The sequence below is a fragment of the Cavia porcellus genome, unplaced genomic scaffold, assembly GCF_034190915.1.
Source record: "Cavia porcellus strain 051 isolate PalLab524CR breed Dunkin Hartley unplaced genomic scaffold, mCavPor4.1 scaffold_5, whole genome shotgun sequence".
Lineage (NCBI taxonomy): Eukaryota > Metazoa > Chordata > Mammalia > Rodentia > Caviidae > Cavia > Cavia porcellus.
Genome location: NW_026947488.1, coordinates 11,877,621 through 11,887,518, shown reverse-complemented (window position 1 = coordinate 11,887,518; position 9,898 = coordinate 11,877,621). Strand labels below are relative to the sequence as shown.

Below are 9,898 nucleotides of genomic sequence, written 5' to 3'. Positions count from 1 at the left end.
GTTAGACTCACTTTGTCAAGTTCCTCAAAAAACCAAAATTTTGCATTCAATAAGAAAATCAGTATACTTTGGGCAGTTGAGAATTTGTGTATCTGCTAATGTGATCAGAAATGCTTCCATAAAATGAGAAAAATTTGTATTAATTTTTGTTTTTGGAGACTGGATCTTGCTACGTAGTTCGGGCTGGCCTTGAATTTGAAACCATTCGCCTGGCCGCAGTCTCCTGAGCCTGGGATTATAGGCATGTGTCACCACACCCAGCTGTTTGTTATCATTTTAATAACCCAAATTCAAAACAACTTTACAGAAAAGAGAAGCTCTAAGATCAAAGCCAGCAAAAATAAATGCCAAAGCACCACCAACAATTCAAACTGAACGTATATATATCTGGTCTTTTAATAAAGGCTGTCACTGTACAATGCCACTATCATTTGTAATATGCCAGTCACCAGTTAATCCAAATATAAAATATCATGCTGCATCATTTATTATTTTAATAAAAGAAAATCAGGGTTAATGATAAAAACTGGGAGTGAGGGAGTGAAAACTACCTAAACAATTTCAGAAATTCTGAATCTGGAGATGTCAGAAGTTTTAAAATACGCTTGTGTGAAGTACCAAAGTTTAAATAAGTGGGTCTGAAAGAGAAGAGCATTCAATGAAAACCGTTTCTCAGCCTCAGCACAGCAGAAAGCCCTCTTGCTAGTGACAAGCACTGGCCACAGCAGCCCTGCACTCTCCACCAAGCCACTACAAGAATGCTGTGAACCCTGCTGTGAGCAGTGCCCTGCCCTGCCCTGCCACCCAGGCGTGGCTGCGCTTCCCTAAAGGCTGTCACTACAGTAGCTCTTGCCTACTGCTTGGGCTTTTCTATTCCTATCACAAGCCAAACAATTCCTGAAACAAAGTGTCCACCATATTCTACCAAAGGTTGTTAGAATTATTAAGGACATATGAAGAATCCAGCCCACTACTGTTTTTCGGCCTACTACTTGCTGTTAAGGGCAAGTTCAAACAACTCAACAGCTGGCTCCAGGGCCCACTGATGTTACCCACTTGATTTTTTTTTTGGATACTGGGAATCAAACTCAGGAAGGACTTCACACTTGTCAGGCAGGTGCTGTGCCATTGAGTTATATCTCTAGCCCCTTATCCATTTCACTCTTTTTTTTTTTTTGTAATGGGAATCAAACTCAGGAATTAGTGCTTGCCAGGCAGTCACTTGTGCCCCTGAGCTAACCCCTAGCCCTCCATATTGATTCTTATTTTTAAAATTCTACAAGCTGGTGTGGCTGCACACGCCTGCAATCTCAGTACTCTAGAGGTGTGGCAAGAGGATGGCTGGGAATTCAAGGCCAGCTTGGGCTACAATGTGAGTTCAAGGCCAGCCTGAACTGCCTAATAAAACCTTGTCTCAAGAAGACAAAAACAAAACAGAACAGAACAGAACTTCTACAATGACCCCAAGCCTGGAAACCTTTTATTTTAAAAACCTAGACAGATCCACACTTAAATCATGAGAGGTGAGAAGAAAAAAAAATAGCCTTTGCCTGAGAGTAAGAGCTGTCTTCTTATTTCTCTCTAGAGATGAACACTAAATGTTTACAATCATTACTTTTAGGAAAATGATTTACAGTAATGCCAAACGCTTTCTCCCAGATCTGCCTGTCTGTAGCAAATCCTTTTTTGCTTTGAAGTTACCAGAATGGCTATCCCAGGTTGGCATCAGTATCTTTGATGTCCAAATACCCAGAAGAGCTCCTTTATACAATTTAATGGAACTGTATGCATTGCTCATCTATTCAATGATCATATTTTGCGTACCTCTACTTTGCCAGTCACTGTGCTGAGAACAGAAGACTGAGACACAGTCCCTGTAAACGATGTTTTCCTTCTGAAAGATGGGGCCTAGAACACACAGGTAGAACGTAAAAAGTTCATTCAGACAGTTGCGTTTGCCTGTCTAGCCTGCTCTTGGAACCATCCCACCTGCCACAACTCCTGTGCTGCCAGGTCTCCTCCACTGGACCAGTACACGTTCCACAGGGGACAGATAAAAGCATTTCATCTGTGTAGACACTGATTAGCACAGAGTCAGACAAGTGCCCCAAACTTGGTTGATGATGGAAATTGGGGTATTTAATGCAAAATTATACTCATGAAATAGATCTAGGAGGAAGAGGAGTTTGTCAGAAGACATAGTTACTTTGTAATAGAATTTGGGGAAAATGATTTATTCAGTTAACATCTGTAAATGTCTAATGGCAAAGTAGGCAGCTTTTTGGTAAGGACATTCTAATTGGTGAACTAGGCTTAATTTTTGAGTGTGCTTTAAATTCACTTTTGAATGAGTTAATCACATTCTTGCTATCAGTCTTTACAAATTATACCCACACCTATAGATAGGGCCAGACAAACTGGTTTCTCTGAAAGCATGAGTCAAACGGCTGAAGTGAAAAATCTGAGATTTGCCTAGGCCCTAACGGATTAATTAAAACCATGTCAGTAAATGTCTTTTCCACTCTGTCTTCCAAATACCAAATCCAAAAATATTTCTTTACCCCAAGTAGAGACAGTCTGGCTCATAAGGAAATAATCTATCTGTAGGCTCAATCTGTAGAGGGAAAGAATCATGATGTAACATCAATAACCATGAGCAAAGAGGCTATTAACTGACAAGCCTCACTATGATTTATGAAGTGACTTCCCTGCTAACAGCCTTGGATCTAGTCAGAGGCTACACTCTGGTTTGTCTGGGTCAGAAAGGTGGAGGAGAGCCCAGCAGCTGACAATGCCAGGTTAGAAGCACTAAGTAAAACTTATAGGACTGGACACACCAAAATCAGGGGGGCTTGCCTATGCTAGTCTCTCTGAAAGCTACCAGGTCATAATAGTATCATTTAGTACTATTTTTAGAAGGAGAAAATATTTATTACTCTGACAACAGAAAATAAAAAAGACCATCACCAACATAAACCAAAGCAAATCAAATCAAACCAAACGAAAAATACATCCAAGTAAAAATTCTTTGGCTGGGCATAGAAATATCAAGAAAAAAAAGAAAAGAAAGCACCTAAATCAAAAACTTCCAGCTTATACTTTAAGCTATTCCGAAGGATCAGAGTAGTACAGCATTTCCTATTATGTTAAATCTTCACATTTTAATATGCATTCTTTCTTGTTATTTCTAAACTTCTAAGAAGAATATATGGTTCTATGGGCTGAAGATGTGGCTCAGGGTGGAGGAGATCATAGCATGTGTGAAGCCCTGGTTTTGATCCTCAATGCCACACAAATAAAGTATATGGTGCTAACTCTTAACACGCCAGTTAAAACAGTAGCATGTCTGATTTTCCATCAGAGAAAGGTATAACTCTGTAACTTTCTAACACTGAGTTTGGGAATGAAAATCTACACATACACCAGAGTGACAACTAATGTATCAGTTACAAGGAGGAATGCGAATCTGTGATTTTGGGGCTGGGGATTTAGCTCAGCGGCATAAGCGCCTGCCTTGCAAGCAGGCAGTCGTGAGTTCAATCCCCGGTACCGATAAAAAAAAAAAAAGAAAGAGAATCTGATTTTCACATACATGAAAATAGCCTTAACACAACATGAAGTGCTATACAAACAGGATGAGTACTTTTTCCTGGTAACACCTAAACATAAACTGTAATCTAAACCAGTGTATAATCAAACTTTTTTTAGTAGCAAAATCTTTCCCACTCCCCTCCAAGGGAATCTTAGGTGAAATTTAAGAGAGAAAAGTGGAGATGTGTCCCCAATGAAAGGGACAGTGAGTTCTTTGCTTCTATGAATCTTCTTGAATTAGTCTCCAGTCAGAACTAAATCTATGGAGCACATTTATGCCACATGAGCAGTCTACTAAAATGCAGAATCTGGGCTAAACAATTCATTAAAGCATTAAGAGTGATGGCTAAAGTAGGAAGAATTTCAATAGTTTTAAAGGAGAATAGGGCCAGTGGGTGGTGGTAAATGATAGGGTACAAATGATGATGTAGAAAAATGGCAGCTGTATTTTCTAACTTCACAGAAAATAAGAAAGACAAGTTGGATGCAGTGGCCACAGCGGTAATTTCTGCACTTGGGAGGCTGAGGCAGGACGACTACTAAGAGAGTTCAACGTTAGCCTGAGCTAACGTCAGCAAGACCCCGCCTTAAACCAAAAAGCCAAAATCAAACCAAAACAAAAGAAAAAAGGAAGACATTCAAGTTACTACAATGTTAACATTTTCATTTTTCACATCATCAACCCAGATTATATTTTATACTTCAAGTACTCTAATTAATGCTGATACTGTTATTTATATGTCCCACCAGAATTTTAAAAAACTTGTGTGTGTAAAACCTTTTTTGAAGAATATAGTCACAATTTACACCGTCACATATTTACTCCTCAAATGACGATCCTTTTGATGTTCAGTGACAAAGGGGCCTTCATTTTACTTGCTGCTTGTTGAGTCGGATTTTTGGAATTTCTTTCAATCAATGAGCTAACTACAAATGTTGCTGTGGTGGTTTTCCAAAGAAATGCATTTTAGGAGTCTCACCAACAGAATCAAAATAATGGTTACTTTACTACTGCCCAAGATGATATCTTTTTTGTTTTCTTGAGACCAAATCTTGTGCGGAAAGAAAGACTAGGCAGAAAACCTTCCCATTATGTAGTCTCTTCCTTTCCTGTTCCTTTATAGCAAGGTATTTTTTTTTTTTAATTTTTTTTTCTTTTTCTCTTTTTATCGGTACCAGGGATCGAACTCATGACTGCCTGCTTGCAAGGCAGATGCTTATGCCACTGAGCTAAATCCCCAGCCCCTATAGCAACATTATATAATACTTGTCTCCATTAATCACTGAGTAACAGCATGGACATAATAAAACCTTTTTTAAGTCATTAACCCTTTTCTTTCCTAAGATTATTCCAGTTTATTCCTACACTATTGTAGAATCTGTATCTGAAGGGTGAACAGATAGCTTATGTATTTCAAGGCTCTAAATCTGACACAATTAAAACAGTTGTAAGAAAGTTAATTTAATGTATCTTTACAAATGAACCTTATGAAGCCTTACTAGAACCCTCTCGTGAATAAACATACTGACAGCCTGTTTTCAGTCTTGAAGCAACCATGCAATTACTCTTTCTTAAACAACACGGAGAAGTACCTCATCTTTAACTCTCCCGGAAACTTAGGCAAAAAACTTTAAGAGATGCCAGAAGCTCTTCACAGAAAGCAGCTCTAATGCCACCACTACCCCTATTTCAAACACCACAGAATTCTCTCTCTAGGCGGCAGAATATTATTCTGGATTAGCAGATACAATTTTGCAGTAAGGCAGAAGAAAAAAGTGAAGTATGTTTCCTTAAGCTTACTGGAAAATGATGTATAACTGAGCGTACAAAAGGAGGATTTTTGGAAACAACTCAAAAGAGAGGTTACTTGGCAAATGACGACAGATGTACCGAATGCCAAACCTGTTCTGTGGTGTTGGTACTGGGAATCAAACTCAGGACTTTGTGCTTGTCAGGCAGGTGCTGCATCACTGAGCTGTATCTCTGGCCCTGGACGAGAAGCAGGCAGGAAATGTGACTTCTATTTTCTTCTATCCTTAATTACTAACCGCAGCGAACTTTTATCACTGTCCCTATTTTATAAAAAGTATCCAATTAATTTAATAAAGCACCCTAAAAATTGCCTCTAAACAAACAAACCCATTTTCTCTTCATTTTAACTACATCAATTATAATTCCTTACAATTAAGGTCCGTAACTCTACCTTGAACAGGGAAATTAAATCTTGCAAGGCAAAGTGGTAATATTTACCTAAACATAGTGTCCTATACATGTTTAAGAGAGTATTTGCCACTCTTTTGAGCAAGTCCCTTCTACAAACCAACCCATTCCAAGAAACTGAGTCTCCTGGCCTTAGTGACGGTGAATCTTTTAGAGCTTTCAGTGACACAAATAGCCCACCTTGGTGCCTGTGCCGTGGGTTCACTACCACTGACCTGGAGAACAGCGTAAAATCCCCCTATATAGCTCAGTCCACATTACCTATCTCTGTTCACAAATTTTGGGGATATTTTTGGTCATGTGGGGATGCAAACTAGGGCCCTCGTGAGGGAAGTGCATATTAATTACTACATCCCCAGTCTGTTTACTTTTACGTTTCGTGGCCCATCCATGGCTCAGTTCAGCTGTAGAAATCTAATTTTTAATCAGACTTAAGAAATTTCAAATTTTTAAGACACTTCCCCTTTCCTCTCAAGTGTCCCATTTCTCTTAGCTAATCATGTTTTCCTTTTCATCGCTTGTTCGGTGATCTTACAGGTCATTCATTCTCCATTGAATGAGTGCCAGTCTGTCTGGTAGCCAAAATAAACTGCGATTCTGGATGTGAAATGTCGGAGACAGAGAGACACCACCATGTTAACTCTGGATATTGACGAATGCTCTGAAATGTGTATGGGGCAGTCACTTCACCAACTACAATCAACTGAAATCTTGTTTTTCATGTATGCCATCCTTTCCATTATTGGCTGGTACAGCTGGTGAGAAAAAGACTTTTCTGACGTGTGGTGCTGGTGATGAAACCCAGGACCAGTGCCCATGTGTAACACCAGCTTCATCCCCTGCCCAACAGCTCTGTTAGAATCTAACAATCCGGCCTGCAGCCTGAGGTATAGGGGCTCCTAAATGTTGTCTCCACAATGAAAAAAACACCTCTAGGGAAAACCAAAGATTGAAACTTGATTTCTACATTACAATACAATAGACCCTTCACTCATAACTCATTTTCAAGCACTGGTGGTAACTCAAGTTGGTTGTAAGGCTTGACTACTTTTCCCACAATAAGGGAAATACCCCTAATGAATGCCACACCTCCCAAAGTACCCCTTAACTGTTTCACAGTAAGAAAAAAAAGGAAGGGGGTTGTGTAACATACATAATTTACAAGAAACACCATAATTTTCCTAGTGTGTTCACCAAAAAGTTTAAAATGTGCCTGGTTTACCAGAAACAATTTCATCATTGTGCTTATCATTCAAGCTGACATCTTTGGCTTGTAGGGAGGGGGATGACATGGAAGGTGGTTACTCTATTGTTCAGAAGAGCTCCTTCCATAACATCATCAGGAACCCAGCTCTCTGCTGTCCTCTCACCTCACCACAGTCTGTAGCCACCAGGACTTTCTTCTGGCCTGCTCGGTCTCATCCTTTCCAGCACTAAAAACTGATTTAAGGTTGTCTGTTCCTATCTTTTCTTTAACACTGCTAGTGTTAAACACTTGTTTAACACTGCTACTAAGACATCACACTGTCATTAAGTGAATGCAATGACTGGCCTTTTCTTGTCTGGGTGGGTCTCCTCCACAAATGTTTGCAGCCCTGTCCATTTTTTCAGGATTTCCTTTATTTCAGAAGAACAACTTTGCCACACTAAAAGCTCCTCAGTTGCCCCCTGTTGCTCAGCTGGGAGGTGCTCAAGTTCCTCTGAGGGTCCCACCAGCTCTTCCACATCACCATTGCCTACCTGCCTTTGAGGCTCTGCTGACAGTGTCACTAACCGCAAGGTCAACTAGGCGCAGGCTCCTCTACACAGCCTTCAAAGTTGCTTTCCTGTATACTTTTAGGCCACACTTTTTTTTTTTCAAATCTATTTTATTTCAAGGATAAAAAAGAAAAAAGAAAAAAAAGTACAACAAAATTTCAAAACACATCAAAGGGCAACAATGTACATACATTGCCCACTGTCACCCCCAAATCATTCATACAGATCGTAAGATATCTGCATTCAACTTTCTATGCAATACCAACACAAATCTTTCTCTTTAGTGAACCCAGAGACAGACATCAGTAGTGCAACTATCTTAACCATTTCTTTTATATACATGCATGTTACTTCTTTCAGTTTCTCACACTGATGAACCCACATGATGTTTACATGTGTCTTACTCGTTTCACCATGCCTAGTCTCAAGCTGCATCCATTTATCTGTAACTCTCCAGTTTATCCTTCTTTATGGCTGAGTAGCACTCCATTGCATACCACCACCATACGTTCTTTTTACCCACTCCTCAGCCAATGGGCATTCAGGTTGTTTCCAAGATCTGGCTATTACAAACTGGGCTGCTATCACCATGGGTGCACATGTATCACTGTGGTATGATGTTTTTCATTCTTTTGGGAAGGTAGGCGGATGGGGAATAGGACATCTGGTCCTAGTGTTTATAGGAATCTTCACACTGATTTCCACAGTGGTTGTGCAGTCTGCATTCCGACCAACAGTGGAGAAGGGCTCCTTTTCCCCTCCAGCCCCTCCAGCTTTGTTACTGCTTGATTTCTTGGTGCAGTCATTCTTTCTGGCGTGAGGTAGAATCTGAGGCCACATTTTCTTGAAGTCATCTCAGCGTCTTCAGACATTGGCCCAGGATTTCTCAATTAACTCCACACAGGAAAGAAAAGATGGAACGTTCCTCCCAGAACTCTTTAAGGTTAAATCTGTGTCTGAGACCCTCTGAAAGCACTTCACAAATAGTTCTTTGGTATACAGCTTCTTGAAGTTAGTTATAACTTGAACTTATAACTAAGTTATAAGTTATAACTAACTTCAAGAAGAGGAGTTATATTAGGTGGGAGGAACTCCACTGACAGCCACTGCAATTCCTCAGCCAACTGTTTTTTCAAATCTTGTGGGTGAGCAGAAGCACTGTCCGTAAGAGCCGTGGGTGGTAAACTTCTGTCCTCTACATAGTTCTTAACTGCAGGACAGAAAGCCTTCCCATCCATTGAAGAAGTACTCATTGCCCAGCCTTCCTGCTAAATCTCCACTTGACCCCTGGGCTATTCTTTATGACTTTGTTTTCTGAATACCCGAGGGGATCTCAGAGTAATAAACCAGAGAGGCTTTATCTTGAGGTCCCGACTCGCATTGGCACATAGCAATAAGGTTAGCCTATCCTTCATAGGCTGTGGCTTGCCATTTTCTTCCTCTTCTGGGTATGGTTATGTTCTCCTGAGCATTTTCTTCCATAAAAACTCAGTTTCATCACAGTTGAAAACTTGATGAGAGACAAAGTCATTTCTATGTGTCAGTTTCAAAGTGGTGTAATTTTTAGCAGCTTTTATCAACACTGACTGCTTCACCATGCCCAGTTACCCTACAAACCCTAGTTCTTGATTTAAAATTGCAAATCTACCCCTTACATGAAATATTCCACCAGTTACTTGATATATTCTTTTTTTGGTCTTTTTCTTTTTTATCGGTACTGGGGATCAAACTCACAACTGCCTGCTTGCAAGGCAGGCGCTTATGCCACTGAGCTAAATCCCCAGCCCCTTTAATTTATTCTTTATGAGATCTGCATTCATCCAGCTTTTTCACAAATTAGTCAGATAGGCTATAACCTGCCATCAGACTTGTTTATCTAAGCTAACAACAGCATTTCTATCTGTCTAACACTGTTGATTGTAACTTACTAACATGCATAGCACCCTTAGCAACACTAGCTTCCTTACACAAATCTTTCTCTTTAAGACTTAAGATGGTGGATTTCTACAGGCTATATGTATTAGCAAGGGAGGTCACACAGCGCTTCTCATATTTTTCCAATTTCCTTATTTTCAATTGTGATTCAATTTGTTTTTGGTTTTTTTTTTTTTTTTTTTTTTGATTCAATTTCTTTACCTTCTGTTCCTTCCTTAGCTTCTTTAGGACCATTTTCATAGCAGTAATGGTAGCAATTATATAAATCCTGGACTGAAATCACGTTCACAATCGCACATGTGGGCTCAGACTAATGCATACGTACACTTACATATGCTCTTCTGGCATTGTGAGTCTTTGTTATAACCATGCAAGAGGCTAGAATTCAGGTCG

General features: G+C 39.8%; 1 protein-coding gene across 3 annotated transcripts in view; it reads right to left on the bottom strand.

The window, feature by feature from the left end:
* Dpm1 (dolichyl-phosphate mannosyltransferase subunit 1, catalytic) overlaps window positions 1-9,898 on the bottom strand; it is a 55,992-nt gene that overhangs the window by 11,799 nt on the left and 34,295 nt on the right. The gene's annotated exons all lie outside the window — the stretch shown is intronic.